Raw genomic sequence first — 21,323 nt, forward strand, 5'->3', positions numbered from 1 at the left:
TAGTTTATATATATATTCAGCATCCAACAATGGCCTACTTCAGGTCTGGGTTGTTTCAGTGAACATCCTAGCTCAAACGTACATGGCACTCCCAGGATCATGTGCTCATATCATGATAATTCGCCTGTCAAATAATCATCATCTGAGCTCCTGATCCAAGGAGTGTTTTGCACTTATAAACAGTCATATGAGCTCCTGATAATGGGAATGTCTCATACTTTTTAACAAATTTATGACTGGCAGTATTCCTGTTGCTGCACATTGAGAGCACTGGCACTGAAGGGATGGGAGGGCTGCTGCACAGGACTTTTACATACGCATCTATAGATACCAGGTGACCATGTAATATTGTCCAATATTGCCATTGAGGGGTTGTGGAGACATGACTGGTTTGCAAATGACACCTCACGTGAACCCCTAGATGGCAATATAGAACTATATTACTCATGTTGCCTGAATATTTTGGGGTAGTGATCTAGAAATTACTAGTTTTTTTTAAAAAATGCAGCTAACCATGCACACTGATTTGAATTTGAATGCTTAGACTTACTTTCATGAATACATTGTTGATCAAATAATCGAGCTGGCTAGATGACGTATGTGATTCTGACACTGCAGCATTTATCACATAAATATAGGTTTACTGAACTTGCCACATATTTTTTCACATAATTAGCAAAAATAAGCAGTTTCGCCTAAACAATTGGGCCTGATTCACAAAGGTAAATGTACCGCATTTGGCTGAGACTCCGCAGTTGGGGTGGACATTTCTACACAAAAAATGATAGGTTTGTCCTTTCTCTGCTGGGACAAAAACGTCATATTGTGAAAAAAAGTAGGCCTAGCAAGCTTGTCTGCTATTTTTTGCTGCATTCTCCAAAGAACTGGAGATTCTGATGGCCTGAATGAACCTCAAAGGGTTCAACTGCTCCCATTAATAGATGCTGCTAACCCATGCTGGCATGGTTAATTTCTAAAAGTTTGCATTCCAAAATAGAATACCTTTGTTCACAGATACTCAAGACAGTGGAGAGTTAAACAATGGTTTTCTCCAGAAGTCCTCCTCATTTTGCTGAAGCCAAATTGCTTCCCCAGCAAAATTAGAGACATTGGTTACCATGATAAACTTTTTAGATGGAACCAAGTGTTGGAGAATAAGCGTTTGGGTAAAAGTCTTCCTGAGATTAATAAGGGCTCCATGAGCCTTTGAAATCAGATAAAAACCTTTATCTAGGTTCTCCTTCTTCAAAGGGGCTCGAAAAGCGTCAGGTCATCAGCAAAGTGTTTAATGTCTATAAAAGTTAAGCAGACCTAAAAACACTGAGTCTCCTGGATGGACTTGGGGGTTGGCCAGTCCAAAAATGAAGAGCTCTTAGGAAAGTCCATAGGCAATCTACACTTCTGGCCTCTTGAATTCACAACTCACCTTACAGGATAGATTGGTTTCCATGAGATGAAGAAGGACTGAACCTGCACTCAGTGCTTCAGAAGGGAAGCAAAGAATATCAGAATATCATCCTGGTATACCACAAGAAACTGGTTCAGGATGTTAAAGAACAGGCTGATGTCATAAATATTGTCATTTATCATACCATGAGTGATATAACATGTGATTTCATAAGCAGTGCGTGGCGCAGGTACAAATTATAGTTAGCCCAGTGAACTGTAACTGGTGAATTTCAGTGTTTTCTGTTTTTAAACCTTAGTTTTTGAGTTATTTCAACACCTAAGTATGACCTCACTTTAATCTTTTTTTTTTCCAATGGTATGTTTTTTTGAATGCAAGGTAAACTCTTAATACCATACATAACATGTCACTTTAACCTTTGTTTTTTTTGTGAATTTCTGTGGTCTTTTGTTCATATTCAGCCAGCCCTCCCACTGAGCACAGGTTTTGCCCGTGTAAAGCAGGGGGATTGGACGCATGTATTTTGGAAATAAGATCTCCAGTCTCATTATATTATATATTAATTTAGTATAAATGGACAACGTGGCTTCCAGTGACTCTTTTTCAACAATCTCTTATTAATCTGTCTTCAGAATAGTCAAATAGTCGCTGAAGTAGACTCCTACCTACCTTTAAGTTCATTTCTAACTTTCAGGAATTTATCAAGAATTCTAGGGGTACTCTTGGAGATCCACACAGAGACACATTCTTAGGGGGACTCCTGTCTGTCCCTAATTACACACCCAGGAATGTACATTTCCGCATGGGGAAATACGAAGAGAATGAATGTAGTTGTACTGTTCTGCTTATACCACCAACATTTTTAGCGGCCTTCCCCCCTCATGCCCATTCTAAAAAAAGTGTCTACTCTTATCAGAATTAAAGCTATGACCATTTCTCCCCCAAAAGACTTTCTGCTAATTGTTTGAGAATACTCAGAATTTTACCAGCAGCGTTTGCAGGTGGTCCCACTGTGGAACAGCCACACAAGACACTGTGAGCTAATTTGGTCATGGGGAAATTCTTCCGCAATGGTAAAACCCTATGTAAAAGGCCAAAACTGAACAGTTCCTGATTCCTTGAATGGGATTTTACACTCATAACAGCTTGTATTGGCACCGCAAGATATATTCGGATGCCAATACATCCAGAACAGTAATATCCATCTACAATAATATTGCATTCACTACATCAACCTTAGTACTATGTCAAAATGAAGTAACGCCACATATACATAGCTAGGCATACCTTGCAATGTAGTGGTTAAGTTGTTGTAGTGGACATGACACTATTTTCATGCAAAACAGCACATGTAACATAATGGTGACATGCTATAAAGGTTCACAACAGTAGTATATCTTGATGAATCAAGCATTATTTCATCAGTAATAGTAAACAGCACAACTTGTAACACTAGGCGGCAACATTATATGAAAACATTGATTTAAGTAAAAAAAACACAGTACTTACGGAGGACCATAAAGGCAAACAAAGAGGTTAAAATCCGGACATTTCTGACAGGCGCATCCAGCAAGGTCCGTTGAACCCCAGATGCACTACATAAAGATTAATAATTATTATTGGAGGAATTATATGTCTCAAATACAGATCGTGATATCTTTTACAAACGTTTTTAAAATAGATATATGCATTACATATACTACCACTTTGATTATCCTAGCAGCATTTTCACTAATGTATGCAAAAGAAATTCGGGTTTGCATTCCTAAAGGATATACAAACCTCAGTTAATTTTCCTTCTAATCATTCCACTAAGTTTTTTTTTATATCCCCCAAAAATTTGCATTGGGCTATTTCATGTTTTTTAAAGAGTTATGTCCACTTTAAGTTAAATTCTCATTTGTCAGATCATAGCACTATAGTCTTTGGATTTATTGTAGGTGGCACTATGTTGTGGTTGTCGTATTCTTCAAAGTCTATATCAGGACCGGAGCCGAAGATTATGCTGTACTTTCTCCACTTATTATTACAGCAGCCATGCTAACAGATAATAAAAAACTTCATTTCCCCTAAACCCTGGAAAAAGTCAACAGTAAAACAATGTCTACGGAACACAGTCAGGGACAGCTTGAAAGTCCCTCATCCCTGTTGCTACCTCCTCTTTCTTTGCTGCTCCAGCATCCAAGACAAGTGCCTCTCGGCCACTAGGCCACTTCTCTATTATTTTTGGTATTGCTAATCATTGTATTTTGGCGATTTCTTGTATTGCGCTGTGTTTTTATTGCAGGTGCAGCAGCAGGAACGCTTGTCGCTCCTCGGCGGCCTTGTTTTCTCCTAGAGTGTTTGGGACCTCGCGGTTTGGTCCTCCAATCATTTTAGGGCACCATGTGGTCAACAAGCTCAGTGTGTTTTTTCTCTGAGCTGGCATGCAAATTTGCCTGAGGCGAACTGGCAATTTCAGCCTGGTCAGCTGGGAGCTCCATATAATTGGACCTTTGCCTGACATGACTGAAGCATTATGCCCCTACTCGAGGTCTGTGTTAATCTTTAGCGCGTAGCTCGATTGAAAGATTAGTGTAATAAAACATGGAACATCCGCCCAGGGGTAACTGTAAACCCTGGCAGCACGTGGAAGAGAGTGGTGTCCTGCAGGGGTGTGCCCTATTAGTGGCCCCCTGGGCTACTAATATTTGGTTGGGAAATCTCCACCTTTGTAATAATGCCCTCTAAATTGCATGGTGACCCCAGAGCCCTACAAACCTACATTGGGTAATCCCTATCAGTCACAGTCAGTATGTGTGATATTGAAGAGACCTATATGGAGAACAGTATGACCTATCGCCCAATTGACGACCATTTTTGAGAAGTTATGGATGCTTCTATCTTAAAAGCAGTTCAACAAGTGGTAGTGCCCTTGGAGCAGAAATTATTGCAGAGAACTGGTTTAAACCCCTCATTGGGAGGGAATATATCCTCCGGCTCATGCTCTCGCTACCTACCGGAGTACCTGACCAGCCTGGGCCGCCCTCCAAATGCAAAAGGGATCCCAACGGTGGCATCAATGTGAACGCTTTCGATAGGTTGAGGCAGGACTTCTTAGACCAGCCTCAGCCCTTGGCACCAGACCTTCTTGTGCCTAGGCCTTTGGGCTGCAATCCACTAATGTAGCCCCCTTTTCTCAACCACCTAGCCCCCCTCCAGGGACTGACTCTCCCTCTGGTTCTAATGCAGAGTACAATTTGGGGTCGCATCCATGGCGCCCCTCAGCCAGTCAACCTAGTGGTGACACGCCCACAGGTGACCCCCTCAGAAGACGTCTGACATGCTGGACCCTGAACAACTTTTCACCCCTGCTCAGCGGAATAGGTCCCAGCGGATAAAGTTACAAGCTAAGTTGTGGGGAGGCTGCGGTAGCCACTTGATAAAGAGGTCAGCAACGGCCTTCGGGCGGAGTGTCCTCACCCGTCTCTAGGCAACAAAGTGGCACTGACACCTGACATAGATGAGTGCATGGCCACCTTTCTGCAAAAATGCATATGCTACTACAGAAAGAGCATAGATAAATCCTAATGGGATTATCAGGAGAAGCCCATATTCTAGACAAAGCTGAAGACGCAAAAGCGTCTGGGACTCTGATCTCTCCAGAGGCATTGTCCGGGTGGGCCCATAGGCCATCATCAGTTTGGGCTATCGCAAAAGAGAGGCATTGTTCATTCATTAATACTGACCTCCAACTGGGTTACCTGGCCACCTCGGAAGCTGGTCCCCCTGAGGGATCTCCTGCAACTGAACTTCAAACCCAACAGCCCACACATAAACATAACTTAATAAAATAACTACACAATTTACATAAGTATTATTAATTAATTCATATGTATTAAACAATAATCAATTATAACTTATCTTCCTACTCTATACCTCCATAAAGCCAACAACCTGCACCTAAAACATAACCTTCAAAAATAATGATTACACAATTTACATAATTAAATAAATAATTGGTAGTTAATTAATACTTAATTAACTTCCCATCCTATCCCCTGTAAACACAACAACCCGCACCTAAAACCTAACGTAAATCTTTTTTTTACACAATTTACATAAGTAATGATCAATTAAATTATTATATTACTTACAAATTAATTATTAAGTAATTATACTTCATAAACTTCCCACTCTATGCCCCTATTAACGTCACAACCCGGTATGACGCTATAAATCACTATTACCAATTAAATACAAATTATACATCACTTAAAATTACAAACTATATTTAAAAACATTCACAATTATTGTCCAAACAATATATAACATATACAATTACAATCTTACAATCTAAACACATAAAAGTAATAGAAAAGCGATATGTTTTACAATAATATTTTTCTAAACAAGTATAGCAACAATGATATTCATAAAAACTATATTACTTACCTTAAAAACTAGTTGTGACGCTCTGAGGAAGGATCACTGTGCCAGTACATTTAATGAAGAACAGGCGAGCCAGCCCCTCCCACCGGACCTTGCTGGAGCAAAGAAAAAAATAAAATGATAATAACCTCTTGTTATTATCATTTTCCTTTTTTTTTGCACTGTTCAAGGAGCAGCAGGGCGACACACCTCCTCCTAAGCAGCAGAGCCAGACAGCTGGGTTACAGCAAGTGTGGGCCTCCAGAGGGCTGTGAAGTGCTGAGACAGGCCACTCCCTCTAATGTGGCACTAATCCTATGCTGCTGAGAGCAGCGCCAGGATTTGTCAAGGGAGCTGCTGGGGCCTAAACTACAGTTGCGACGGGGTCCGGAGTGAGGACGTCCTGAAGCGAGGTGTTATTTATATTTTTTAATTTTATTTGCGCACGTGCACCTCTTCAATTTTTTGAATGCACACGACCAACCCCCCTCCAACAGATTCCTGCCGCCACTGTAATGACACCACTGCCTCCGCCGCTGCAGGATACCCACAAGAAATATGTATCAAGTGAATGAATATTTATCCACATATTAAATGGTCTTTCTGACATTCAGCTTGGAATTTAATATGCAGTGAGTAGACTGGCATTTGGAATAGCTCCTTGAAGCTTTGACCAACACCTGGTTGTAACATGTGGTGGCAGGGTGATCGTAGCACATTTGTCCTGGCTGATCAGTGGTTTATGATCTTATTAGATGTCAGAGTGCCGTCATTATTGTCAAAGCAGACTACTTCACACAGGTGAATGCAGTGTTCGCAATCTGGTGCTGTTTGCCAGCGTTCATTATAAATTAAATTAACCAACCTCTGATCTGACATGCGAGCATCTGTTCAAAATTAATTTTAGCTCTGTAACAGCAAATCTTTTATATACTTTTTATGGGACTGTTTACACGTACACATTTTCCATTTATTAGCTTGGAATGGATCCCGATTAAGCTTTTAACGAACCAGAAACGTCCATCCATCAATGGTGTGCTGTTCCAGAATACTATTTCAGGAGACAAAGGTCCTAAGCACACTCAAAAATATAAACAAATATAATATAGAACACAATAGTTACTATATATTTCTCCTGTCCAGCCGGACCAGGGGTTTATTTTAGAAGAATAAAATAGGATACAAGGCAATAGTTACTGGAAGTAGGGCACAGTCCTGTACCGTACTTGTGAGGAAGACAGAGCAATAGGGTGAATTCTAGAGAGAATTCGAAAGAAGAGTTACAGGCAAAGAAACTGAGCAACCTGGACACTTTTAAATCAGTGTAGGTAGTGTCCTCCAGAGTAGACTATACACAATATTAAACAGTGGTTACATGTATGTCCACTTTAAAAAGGTCGACGACGTTTTGATCCATTGCTCTAATAGAAAAGGATCATCATCAGGACTAGGGTTAAATTGTTTTGCCTGAATTAAATAGTATGCCTTTTGAGAAAATGAAACAGGGAAAAAGAACAAAAGGTATTTTAAGCAAAAGCAAAGTCACGATTTTAAGATGGTATTTACCACATTTGCATTTATCCGGAAACGCAGTGAGACCACTGGTATTGTGCCACTAGGGAAAACATGTGCACGGATGAATTTGCGGCATGTGAACTATCATAATTCACGAGAGGTTGAACGTGTTGTGAAGAGAATTAAACACGCTACGAGGTGGGTGCTGGAAGTGGTGTCACTCTCAACAACCGACATTTGCAACAAGTATAGTCATGGTTGAGTTGGTGGCCGCGGGCATACGTGGTGCATATCGAACTGTGGTGGGTGACTACGTTAGAGCTGTAATCCAGGTTTATCTCATGTGGTAATCGTGCCGCTATTGAGGTCAAGTGAGGGGGTGAAGTGGCGCGTGCAGGCTGTTTAAATCTAGAGAGCCGCTTTGATTGGAGGTGCCGGTGGTCAAGAAGTGAGTCTGGATAACACTTCAATGGGGGACTGATGCAGGGGTAGTGCCGTTCAGTAGCGGTGTGGCGGAGAACTAGGAGGGAGATTGGAGGGATTATGGCTTACCTCGGTAACGAGGAAACGTAACGCAAGAGTTGCGTACGTTGCTTCGAACAATTTTCCGGGTTGGATTGAAGGTATACGCTGCAAAATCAAAGGATTAAGGGTTAAGAGTTAAAAGGGGGTATCACATGCAGTGCTCGTGGCTGTCGAGATAACGAAGGAACTACAGGGGATTAAACCGATCTACAAGTCGGGAGAAAGGTTATGGCGTTAGATTACAGGTCCTTCCGGGCGGTCTTGAATTTAGAAGATCTGCTGTATAGAGAGGAAGAACTGGATTAGGAAGAGTAGTGGTGAGGGGCGGGCAGCCAGACGATGATAAACTTACAGAGTTCTGAGCAGTGTCAGGGCGTACAGGCAAGTACAGCAGGAATCCACCGGGGTGCTCTTGCCGCTCGGTTCGCCTGGGATTCACTGAGCGGCCATATTAAGGTGTCCTAGTCAGGTGATCCTGAGTCTATGTCACGTGCCCGTGAGGCTGAAAGCCTTGGCACGCTGGGGCATGCGAATATGGCGGACATCTTGTAACGGTGATAGCTAACTCAATAGAATGGGATAATGGCTGATAAGGTACAATTAAAACCGGCGCAAGTGAAGGGGAAGCTTAAGTGGCAATAATTAGCAATGTGACTAATATACAGAGTGAGAGAGTATGACACATTCATACACGAGTGCGCAAGTGAAGGGGAGGTTTCAGTGACAGTTATTAACAAGGTTTAGAAGGTATGACATCTTCATATTTGAGAGGACAACCCTATCGTTGGTAATTGCTTAATAATAGTGTCAATCTCGATAGAAGTTCAAACTCCTTAAGCAGAGTACATATTTAAAGTTCATGAGGTCAAGTTCATATGTGGATTCAGGGCTACAGTAAGGTAGTCCAGTCTTCACTTCTGTTGAGGCCCGTATGAATCGTGTCAAACTGGATGATGCTCTTGAGTTCTTCCCGATTCATGAGAATAGCAAGGTTGCCACCTCTTGGTGGTAATTTGATAACCTTGAGTATTGTCCATCGAATGTCATCCTTAGTGTGGTTCTTTTCTGAGAAATGTTCCACCAGGGGTGCGTTGGGTGTCTTACACCTAATCCGACTCCTATTTTGAGAAATCCGGGTCTTTGCTTTCTGGGTAGTCTGTCCCACATACAATTTTGGGCAAGGGCACAATATCGTGTAAACAACATTATTGGAATTACAGTTGGAAAAAGATTTCAGTTCCACATTGACCCCATTATGACTGAAATTACATGTCTCAATTGTATACCCCCAGACGTTACATCTGCCACATTTGACGTGTCCTAACAATGGAGGAAGATTCCAGTGTGATTCAATGGTAGATCTGGGTGCAGGGGCAGGTAGTGCTGCTCTGACTAGGTGGTCCCTAAGATTCTTGCTTTTGCGGAAGGCAAAGAGGGGTCTCTCTAAGTTAATAGGGCCTGCATTGATCGTGGACCAATGCTTGAGGATAGACTTCCTGATTTTATTTGATACTGGCGAAAAGGTCGTGACCCAGGCTATCCTTTTGGATTTGTCACGTACTTTTGGTGTCAGTAATACCTCTCTCGGACAATACCATGCCCTTTTGGATGCAGTTTTAACTAGCCTTCTCGGATAGCCACGGTGTTTGAGCTTGCAGGATAGAATGTTGGCCTCCCTAAAGTAGTCTGATTTGCAGGAACAGTTACGTCTTATCCGTAAAAACTGGGAATATGGCAAAGAGTCTTTTAATGCCCTAGCGTGAATACTGTCATAGCTAAGGAGCGTATTTCGCTCCGTAGGCTTTCTGAAATGACGTGTGAGTAATTCACCTTCTTTGTGATAGATTGTTAAGTCCAAGAATGCAATCTGTGATTTCTCATGCGAGATCATGAATTTGAGGTCAGCGCTATTGTTATTTAACCAGTGAAGGAACTGGTGTAGCGCATTGATGTCTAGATTTCATATAAGGAAAATATCATCAATATATCGGCGCCACAACCCAATACCTGAGTGGAAAGGGTTGGTATCTGTCAAAATTGAGCCGGTTTCCAATGCATCCATAAAGAGAATTGCCAGGTTGGGGGCAAAAATAGCCCCCATGGAAGTGCCCTTTCTCTGTTGGTAATACACATTATCAAATGTGAAGGAATTCCTAGTCAAGCACAGCTCCAGAAGTTGGAGAATAAAGAGAGTTGGTATTTTATGGGGACGTGGACGAGAGTCGAGTTTTTTCTGGATGACGAGTAGAGCCGCTGTCTGGGGGATGTTCGTATACAACGACTCTACGTCCAGTGTGCATAAGGTATTGACTAGAGGATCAAAGGGGCAGTGTTCTACTAGGTTGACCATGGACATAGTGTCCCTAACATAACATGTGGTTTCTGGCACAAAGTCTTTTATGAAAAAATCAACAAAGGCACCCAATGGTTCGAGGACTGAACGGCAGGCGGAAACAATTGGTCTACCTGGGGGATTGTCAATGCTTTTGTGCACTTTAGGGAGAGTGTATATGACTGGTAGCCGTGGACTTTTCACATTAAGATAATTGAACTCTTTCTTGCTCAGATACCCTTCAGCACAGGCGTCGGAAGTGAGTATAGTTTGCTTTATGTCCTTAGTGGGGTTCCCTGCTAATCTTTGATAGTGATCTGTATTGGCTAGTTGACGTAGAATCTCCTCTTTAGAGGAATCAATGTTCTGGAGGACAATCCCACCTCCCTTATCTGCACTTTTTATTATTAGCGAAGGATTGTTCTTAAGTGTGGTTATGGCATCCTTCTCTTCGAGGGAGATATTGTAGGGAATAAACAATTTTTTCTTCTCTAAGGCTTGGAGGTCCTTTTGAACTAGCTTTTCAAAAGTCACGATTTCAGATGGAATCATGCTAGCAGAAGGTAGGAATGTGGATGGTGGACGGAAAGGTGTACTCGAGTGGATGGTGGGTGAAGGATGTAATTGGAAAAAGGCTTTTAAACGGACTAACCTGAAAAATCTCAGGAGTTCCGTTTGTGAGTCCATGAAGTTAGGACGAATCGTTGGAACAAACGATAGGCCTTTTTTGAGGAGTTCCAATTCAGGGTTCAGTAAGTTATGGTTAGACAGATTATTGTGTATAGTCTACTCTGGAGAACACTACCTACACTGATTTAAAAGTGTCCAGGTTGCTCAGTTTCTTTGCCTGTAACTCTTCTTTGGAATTCTCTCTAGAATTCACCCTATTGCTCTGTCTTCCTCACAAGTACGGTACAGGACTGTGCCCTACTTCCAGTAACTATTGCTTGTATCCTATTTTATTCTTCTAAAATAAACCCCTGGTCCGGCTGGACAGGAGAAATATATAGTAACTATTGTGTTCTATATTATATTTGTTTATATTTTTGAATGTGCTTAGGACCTTGGTGTATGCCTGAAATAGCATACACCCTTGGTCCTTAGCTACCCCTTGGGTCCCCCTTGTTTTCTTAAAAAGTTCCAGAATACTATGCACAGACACACCCAAAGTTCTACAATAGTTCTGAAACTTTGGGGCATATTATCAAGGACAGGCGATACATTATCGCCGCTTTTATCGGCAGTAAACTGCCGATAAAGCGGCGATAATGGCCTAGATAATATGCTCTATGAATTCCAATCGAAGCCCATGTTAGATGTGTTCACATCTAACATGGGCTTCGATTGGAATTCATGGAGCATATTATCAAGGCCATTATCAGCAGTTTCCTGCTGATAAAAGCAGCGATAATGTATCGCCTGTCCTTGATAATATGCCCCTTTCTTCCTTAAACCCTATCATATCTATTTTTATATTAAAACACATTGCAATACTAAGCACATATTGTTAGGGGTTTCATTGTAAGTCAATTTGGCTTATGGGTTTTTTGACAAAAGAAGAGGTCAAAGTTAGTCCATAAGAGAAATAAATGAAAAGGGCAAGGTTTGAATACCTGAGTCCAATGGCCAGTTACCGCCCCTGCTCGTGTTGCACCAACGCCGTACTTGAAGTCCTTGGCCTCGTCGAACCACAGTTGCATAACACCATCCCACGATAAAGACCCTCCGCTTGCCTGAGCGAGGTTCTCCCCATAGATGTATGCTGAAAACAAGTCAATGTTCATTAAATACATGCAAGGTTGTGTTATGTTCCCAGTTTAGGCCCATGTAGTAAAGCAGCGTATTTCTTACATTGTCCTCACGAATAACATTCCCCAAAATGGGACCTTTGGCATACAATTCCGCGCACAACAATGTTGGAGTCGTTTCTGTGAAACTAAACTTCTTTTATATCTCGCAACATTATTTCAACGCCCTGAACATCATGAACATGGTCTTGCACTATCTTTATCCACGGGGCAACTAGACTATATATATATCCACAACATCACTGATCTAAGCGAACATCGCAAGCTTGCTTTCTATTATAAAAGATGAGCAGCCTGATAGATTAGTAAAGGAGGTACTTTCGTTGAGACCAAGGTCCCGTGCATGCTGAGAGATCACCACGCAGTGGCCTGACATCTCGAGAAGAGTGTCCAGCTCGTGACCAAGATGGGGTACTTCTCTCCTTCCCAGGTAATGGGGTTAAATTGTTCCTTAGTGGGATTCTTGGCTCTACACCTACATACACTCTAGGTACACTTTGAGTAGGGTTTGCATCCTAGGTGTAAGCCTGATTTACGCCTTGTTTATATGCCAGCACATGAACATTGTTTTAGCACCATGGTAGAACAATACCTACCCCTCTCTAAGAGTTGCTCATCTGTCTGCTTCGTTATGCAGCTCGTAGCTGTACCAATCTTCGAACTATTATGGGGCTGGGTGATGTTTGTGTTGGCGCCATGTTTGTTACCTCCCTTTACCCCTGTGTCTGTTCCTCTCTATTTCCTTGGTTTGCTGTCATCTCTCTCCTGCGCTCCGTTGGGCTACCTACATCGGATGGCCGGGTGGGTGCCGTGAAAAATTCCCACAGCAGTGTATAAATCTGCAGGCCGGAACCCATTTGCATTCGTCCTTGTCAACATGTGGCTGTTCAGCCTTTCTCTGCTTTCCCAAACTGTGTGCCACTCTCGAATTTCCCTTTGTAACCGGAGGTAGAAAAATGGCTTTCACGAGCTACAACCCCTTTTCTGCCCGCTACCATGTGGCTTGTGAAACCCTCCACATCCTGGTGGTCCCATTCAATCACTATCCACTTTTGCATTTTGTTCTCGAAAGCCCTCTTCGTAGTGTAACCAAGCTTCGCCCTGGTACTTCTGCTGTGCCTCATGTACCTTCTGTTCATGCAAAAACAGCGCTGCTGCATTCTTCTGGAATTTTTCTACAAATAAGCATGCCAGGTTTGTAAATGCCAATTGCCAGTTCTCTATGGTCCTCTATACCCGGGGCTTGCTTCTCTCCCTCCTATCTTCCTGCTTTTTGTCCTGTGCGGTGAGGTCTAGCCCTGCCTGGTGTACCTCTAGTAAGAAAAAGATGTCTATGTACTCTTTCCTCCATATTCTCTCTTTTACCGCCAGTGGTATCAGGTTGGCCAGGCCAGTGAACGTTGTTGTGATATGAGGGTCCCCCGGGAGGGTCGAATGTATTCGCTCGTAGACTTTGACCCGTCTCCCAGGGTTCCTCTGTTCACCCCGCCCGGGGTTCAAATCTCCCCTGGTTGGCACTGCTGGGGCAACTGAACAAGGCTTGTGATGGCCACCATGGCATGAAGAGGGGGACTGACTGCCCATGCTCTGTAATGCCACGAGGCCCCATGTCTCACCCTGGATGCCCCCTGTAGGGCTGGCACTTTTAACAGCCTGCCAATGGTAGGGGGGACCCCCGGGCCCTGCGCTGTGGTGTTAGTCACCCCCAGTTGTGTCCCATAATTGGCAATAATGCCCGGTACCCCCTGGGCTTACTGCCCTACTCCTCTTTTCTGTGCATTATGCCCACCAGAGGTATTTTCTTGTGCGATGCTCCTGCCTCTCCTGGGGTCTGCTGGTGTGGCTGCAGGTCTCCCAATGGAGTCACTGCTGCTGATGTCTTCCATAGACTTGATTGCCAGCTTGGTCTTGGCGCCGCACCCTTTGTCACCCGCTTCCCCTTGATCTCCTTCCTTCTCTGGTGTTGAGTGTTCTCTTGTTGTCCTGAGGTCCTTTTGCCGGGGGGAGCAGGCCGTTCTGGCTGCATGCACCCTCCCTTGTGGCTCAGCCCCCATTCTATTGTACAGCTTGGGTCTCTTTGCTAGGCCTCCTCCGGCCCCTTTCCCATTTGCTGGTCCACCCATTCCTTCCCTTTCCATTCGATCCGGGCTCAGGCTGTCTGCAGTATGGCCTCCAGGTCATCATCCAACGCTGGTCCGGAGTCCCTCGCCGTATCTCTGCACCGCCTCAGATGCTCCTCTGCATCTTGGGAGCGTGCCGGCCGTCGTCGTGTTCTTCTCGCCATATGGTCAGTTTCCTGCTTTTTTCCCCACACAAGACCCGGGTGTATTCTGCCGTACTTCGCCGATGCTGTCTTTAAACAAAAAGGTGCTGCGCAAATGTTGGCTTATCTTTACAAACCCCATGGCTCCGCAGCATTCACTTTCGTACAGGTCCACCTTCAACTGCAGGCCCTTGCTTTAAGAACAGGACTGGAATCCCTCAATGAAGCAGGTGCTTGCCGGAGGCCCTCCCTCACTGGCCCAGGCCCTGGGAGTTGCACCGCTCGCTCGCCGCCACTGAATCAGATCCTCCGTTCCCCCGTAGCACTGCTCCAGATTGGGGGGAACTGGCTGGTATCTCTCGGCTGTCCACTGCAGTGCTCTGTCTGCTGCAGCTAACTGCTTGTAACTCCCGCTCCTCTCAGGCTGTTGATCCGTCCAGGAGAGATTCGCTGATCCGCTGGGCGACGAAGTCCGCTGCTTCTTCCTGTGGCAATGACGAGGCAATGCTTTTCTGATGTGGAGCTCCCACATACCTGAAGCATGCAGATGGGCAACTCTTAGCGAAGGGTTTCTCAGAAGGTTTCAAAAAAGCATACAGAGGCAAGGTTGGCCCAAGATGTATCCAGAATTTGAAATCTGTGAGGGAAAACTCAGAAGTGGCTCGGCAAAAAGTTGGGAAAGAGGTCGGACTAGGAAGAGTAGTGGGCCCCTATCAAGAGCCCCCAATGGAAAACGTGATGTTATCTCGCTAGTGGTGTTGCCAAAAAAGGAGGTGGGGAAGTACCGCCTCATCCATCACCTATCCTACCCAGAGCGCAAGTCAGTGAACGACGGTCCAGATCTAGGGAGCTGTTTAGTGTCCTATGTGTCACTAGACGAAGCAGTGGATCAGAATAGACAGATGGGGCAGAGAACTCTCCTGCCTGTGCACCCCCACAGCTTCCACCTGTTGGGTTTCCAGCTGGATGGATCATACTACGAAGACAAATGCCTACCAATTGGTTGTGCGATATCTTGTGCCTATTTTGAAGCGTTCAGTAGTTTCTTGGATTGCGAAGTGGGTGAACATCTGCATTATTTGGTTGACTTCCTGTTTATAGGGCAGCCAGGGACCAACGAACGTGCAAGCCTACTGTAACAGTTCAAAGAGTTGGCGAAGGAGCTGGGGTGGCACTGGCACCAGAAAAGACAGAAGGCCCAACGACAAGGCTATCCTTTCTGGGGATAGAGCTGGACACCATGAAAGGGATGCAAAGGAACAGAGCTGCAGCAGTAGATAAGGCATCTCCAAAGCGAGAGGAAGGCCACCTTGACAGAATTGCAACAACTGATCTGGAAACTGAGGGGCATTTTATCAAGAAACAGCGTTAACATTATCGCCGCTTTAGCGGCAGAAAACTGCCGTTAAATCGGCGATAATGGGCTTGATAATACGCCCTTGTGAATTCCCATAGATGCCCATTTCTGGTGTGAACATGGGCTTCCCGCTAAAGCGGTGATAATGTTAACGCTCTGCTTGATAATATGCCCCTAGATTTTGCAGGCAGAGTGATCCCGGCCGGACGGCCTTTTGCCAGGTGATTAGCATTGTTTATCAAAAGGACTGTCAAAAAAGCACCACAGGGTTCGCATCACACAGGGGGTAAAGAAGGACCTGAGCCAATGGCATGCCTTCATAGATGAGTTCAATGGGTCGCTCATGTAGAGAGCGATGTGGGTGACATCAGAGCTGCTGGAACTGTTCACAGATGCCGCTGGTGGGCAAAGTTTTGGGGCAATCATGGGCACCGCATGGCCGCCGGCACGCTGGCCTGAGACATGGGATCGGGCAGGGTGTTACAACAAATATCGCATTACTGGAACTCTTCCCCATCATAGTGGCTTTTACCATCCAGAAAGAGAGGCTAGCAAACAGGCAGATTGTGCTGTGGTCAGACAACCATGGAGTTGTACAGGCGATCAACATTGGATCTGCAAAGTGCCCGGCAGTAGTGCGGCTACTGCGTAGAAGGGTAAACCTCCAGCTAGGGGCAAACATTGCAGTTAGGGTGCAACACATTGCAGGAATGGACAACTCAATAGCGGATGCCATCTCTCGTTTTCAGTAGGACAGATTCAGGGAACTGGCGCCGCAAGCAGGACATGACTCCACTGCCTGGGTGAATACGGGAGATCATGAAGGGACCCTGAAAACACTGGTGGCCCCGAAAACTGCAGGCAAATACAGTAGGTGCTAGAAAACTTTACAGAGGGCAACCAGGGTGGAGTCACCCAGCAGGGTTATACAAAAAGAAGTGGAACGTTTCTTGGCGGATGCCTTCCAGGAAGCTAAATCCCAGACATGGGTACTGGTACACCTAAACGCAGTAGTGTATTTTGCCACACTGGCAACAGGAACAGACCCAACGGGACCCATTTATATTAGAGCAGCAATGAATGGATAGGGGAAGCTACAGCCCAGGCCCCAGGCAGAACCAGATCTATTGACTATAACATATTAAAAGTAGTCCTGCAGGAGCTGGAGGGATTATGCCTGGAGGGTCATATATAAAAGACAGTTATTTAGAGCATCTTTCACCCTGGCCTTTTTTTAGGGCTTACCGAGTAAGCAAACTAGTAGCACCAGCCAAGAAACAGACTGGGGGGCACATATGCATACAGATGGGGGACCTTCACTTAGGGTATGGCTTCATGACAGTTCACCTGAGAAGGTCAAAGACTGATCAAAAAAGCAAAGGGAGGGACATATGCATTAACTGCATTGCGGAGATGGCATGCTGCCCCGTGTGTTACATGAAGTGCTTTGCGAATCAAGCAGCAACCGGCCCCCTATTTAGACAGCTCAACAGAACTTATCTCAGTCAATTCCAGTTCACAGCAGTGCCCTGGGAAAGCACTAGGAAAGGCAGGCTTACCGGCTTGGGAGTTCAGGTCATGTTCCTTTCGGATAAGGGCTGCCACCACAGCGGCAAAGTTGGTGCTGGGAGCCTAGGGTATCAAATCACTGGGGAGATGGCTGTCGGGTGCATACAAAAGATACATATGGATCACAGATCCCTAAACTCCCCTACTCTCAACAGGTCTGATGGGGGGGTCGGCGCTTGGTATGGATCGTGGGGCACTCATACCTCACACTTGCGCAACGCTGTGCGCCCATGCACAAGAACTTCCATGGGATATGGCTGGGACACATGGAGGTAAAATGGATGGGACAACCAGGCATGAGGTGGGAGCAGCTGCTCCCGACAATGCAAAGAGAACTATGGACTAGAGGGATGCCGAATGCGATCATCGTTCACTTGGGAAGGAATGACCTGGCAAAAGTAGGAAGAGGGAATTGCTGAGCACCATGACCTCAGGGATGGCGGCTCTGTCAAAAATGCTCTGCCCAGCAGAACTGATCCGATCAGAAATCATAGCACCACAAGCATGGAGGGGGCCATCAACCAAGGGACAGTGGACAGGTCAAGAAAGAAGCTCAACATGAGAATGGCAAAGGTTTGCAGGGCTAACTGCTGGGGATTCGTGAGACATGGGCTCATCAACATTAGGTCACCAGGATGGGATGCATCTGACCGGGGTGGGCATGGACATGTTCATCTTAAACATGTTCGGGATTCTGGAGCAGCTAGGGTTTTCAGGTGGGCTTGGGTTGCATGGGGGAGCTGCCACCGGTCGGGTAACCATTGGCAGCGTGGCAGTAGCAGCACAGAAAGGTACCCACAAAACAGAATAAATTAGGTAGAAGAAATGCTCACAAGGTGCCCTTGGGATGCCTCGTGGCAGGGGCATAGGTGAGCATGCAACAGTACACAGGGACAGCCAGGATCGAAGGGCTGCCCGGATAGTGCCCTTGGGATGCCACACGGCAGGGGCACTGAGGAGCAGGCAACGGGTCAGCAAAGGTACAGGCCAAGCGGAACAGCACTTTCAGCCCGGACCAGGCCTAAATGGCAGCCCAAGAGGTTGGTAGCAAGGGAAGACTGGAATCCATAAACCGTGAAACACTGGCAAGACTAACCACTGCTCAGGTTTAGCGCCGTCAGAGAGAAAGAAACAGGACAAGTGGAACATGATCATCAAGCAATGTAATTTATGACAAAAGACATGGGTCGCGAATGACCAGCCCTAAACATTGTGAACTGTTGATCCATGGTTTGTGTATTGTGCAATACAAACTGCGGCCTTTTACACCATAATCTGTGTACATTGCAATATATGATAAGAAGGGTGTAATGAATGGGGGCCACAAAGTAGAAGGGGGAGCAAACACGCAGTCCTGGGAGGGTTTCTGTTTACACCTTTGGTGCTTGTAATCACTTTTATCTGCTTCTGTCTCCAAATCATTGCAGCAAACCTATTTTATGCAAGAATAATGTTGGTTCAATAATTAGTATTGAAAACGTTCCACTGTGTACTTTCTTTATATTTCCATGAGAATGAGTGAGCACAAGTGACTGAGCGAAAGGTTCTGCACTGTTTCCACGATCCTGAGGGATCAGGCTTGTCATGTTCAGTTATTGCCAGAAACCATTCGCTCCCTGGTAAGGTTAGAGGGGCTTACAGTGGAATTATGAGCTAGCTGGTCTATAGGCTAACATATCATGTGGGGCTGTCTGGAACCAGTCTAGACACCAAGGCCTTAGTTTCTGTTGGTCGAACAATGAGCAGGTCCTATGGATTGGTAGGAACTACACAACAGCTGACCCATACTACTACCAGTGTACATTTCCATGGATAATCTGATGTGAATTTAATGTTAACAATGCATTGCTCAACGTAGATGCAGTAATTGAAGACTTAGATAAATGGGGGGAGACGGCCATATATGGTTGAAACAGGAATCTTCTGGAGGGATTCATACATCACAGCCTGTGCTTTCTCGCAATCACCTCAAAGCTTGGATTGTATTGTTACATTTTTCTGTTCTCTGTGCATTTCGAGTTACTTTATGTAAGGCTTCTTGTATTTTTAGGTCTGGTTCACTCAAGTACCTCAGTCATAAACAGACGAGAGCTTTAGGTCAGAACGATTCAGTGAGTGGTCTGTTTCGAGTCCGAGTGCTTTGTCCATTGCACATTTGTGTCAGTCAGCTGAAGTTCTCAGCAGTCTTTTCAGGGGAATTAGCCTTGACAACGTGGGCTCAGCGACGTGTGCCATTTCCCCGCAAGCGGAACCACAATTGTCATAGCCACACATATGCCTTAACCACGCGTGAATAAGACAGTGTGTGGTCTAGAAGCTGGGATGGGCAGGTACAGGAAGAGGAAGGATTGGGAAGTGGGGCTGAAGCCAGGTTTGGGGGGTCTTTTTTAAAGGTTTGGGGTAGTTTTTAGGGCTCAGGTTTAGGGTAGTCTTTAGGGCTCTGGGTTGTTTTCAGGGCTGCGGGGATTAGGGTTATATTCAGGACTGAGCGGGGTCAAGTTGGTTTTAGGGCTCAAGGGGGGATTGGAGTAGTTTTTAAGGCTCGGGGGTCTGGGTGATTTTTAGGGCTCAGGTTGGGGTAGGTTTTAGGGCTTGGGCAGTCAGGAAGTGTTTAGGGCTTGGGTTAGGGTATTTTTAAGAGCTAAGGGGGGTTGGGGCAGTGTTTAGGGTTTAGAGGATTCTGGGTAGGTTTTAGGGCTGGGGATATTTTTTAGGGCAGGGGGCTGGGTGTGATCTTTACCAGACATGTCCCTTTTTCAATCATGCCTTTACCACAAAATTGCATTGTCCAGGCACGAGTGGTTTTAGCCATGCATGCATCTGTCATGCAACCTTTTTTTGTGTTGACTGGCATAGGAAAGAAGTCTGTCTCCTGCTCCTGCTGCCACTGTCACTGTTCAGATCTCATTCATGTGAGCAGGGATGCAAGACTGACATCAGAATGCATGGGAGCAGAGTGGGCAACATGGCCCCCTGTTTAGGTGAGTCACCTTTGCAGCTTTATCTATCACTATATCCAGTGTTTGACTCAAATCTCAGGCAGTCTGGCATTGCCAGATGGGCCAGCTTGAAGGGGCCAGTATGGGCTGTGATGTGACCACAAAACAGCCCGCACACTGGTCCTTTCAAGTTGGCCCACCTGGTAGTGCCAAACTGGACGAAAGGCCAGGCCAGCACTGACTACATCTGCCTCACAGCTAAGAGGGATGTGCACAGAGCGCGGACCAGCATGGGAAGCGCCGCCATTATGGCGGTCGCCCTAGTCCCTGGAAGGTGGAGAAGGGGGGGGAAAGCCGCATCAGCAATGACGCAGTTCTTCCCCCGCATTGCAGTCCAATCAGGGTCCCCCTTTGAGACCCGGAAGCACTTCGTGCTTCCGGTTCTGCCCCCACTGATGACGTCAGCGGCTGGGATTTATATACTCGACTCGGGGAGCAGAATCCTCTTGGGTTCCTGCTCCCCGCCTTATAAGCTCACCCTTAAGGCCGGCTGTGGGGGGGGGGAGTTTTTTAACTGTACCCTTTTTAAGTATTTTGCAGGAAAGCCGGCGGAGTGGAGATCGCGAGGCGGGTGTTGGTGGAGACCCGACGTCGGGGGACGAACAGGAGATCTGCGACGGTTTGCTGCAGAGGACACGCGAGTGGGGAGCAGTTCATCGTGCGTCGTGCGGCCCCCATCTGCACAAGTGCTCCTGTTTGTTTTTTGTCTCCAATTGCAGGTCTGGCGTAGGCAGATAGGAGAGGGACGAAGTGGTGAGCAGCGGTGTTTTGGCGGAATAGTCGTGTCTCCGACCGGAGTGCTCCCGTTGTTTTGTCTCCCGCTGCAGGTCCGGCGAGTGCAGAGAGGGGCATGGTCGAGGGCGGAGCTTTGAAAGCCTTCAAGCGGCACAGGAAGATCCTGCCGCATGGAAGCCCAGTCCGACTGGTAGTGCGGGTGCACGCGGGGGGCATCTATATTTCTCGGGTGTATTAAGGGCCTTCTGCAGGGCACTGGGGGCAACGGCAGCAGGGTCAATTTAAGGGGCTCAGCAGAGTGACAACGTTGGGGGGAACCTGCGAGTTGGGGCTTCATTGGCGTATTGAAGCACTGGCCACTTAATCTAGGGATTGTGGTATTCCATGATCCCCATCCACATT

The 21,323-nt window shown here is 45.8% G+C and overlaps 1 long non-coding RNA gene across 1 annotated transcript in view; it reads right to left on the minus strand.

Moving 5' to 3' along the window:
• Positions 1 to 2,916: 2,916 nt before the first annotated feature.
• LOC147709482 (uncharacterized) overlaps positions 2,917 to 21,323 on the minus strand; it is a 33,411-nt gene continuing 15,004 nt past the window's right edge. Inside the window, exons 2-3 of the long non-coding RNA XR_015296697.1 lie at positions 11,804 to 11,952; positions 2,917 to 3,003 (exon numbers count right to left, since the gene is read on the minus strand). This is a non-coding gene — a long non-coding RNA (uncharacterized LOC147709482). The remainder of the gene's footprint in view (positions 3,004 to 11,803; positions 11,953 to 21,323) is intronic.

This window comes from Lissotriton vulgaris, chromosome 6 (assembly GCF_964263255.1).
Source record: "Lissotriton vulgaris chromosome 6, aLisVul1.2, whole genome shotgun sequence".
NCBI lineage: Eukaryota > Metazoa > Chordata > Amphibia > Caudata > Salamandridae > Lissotriton > Lissotriton vulgaris.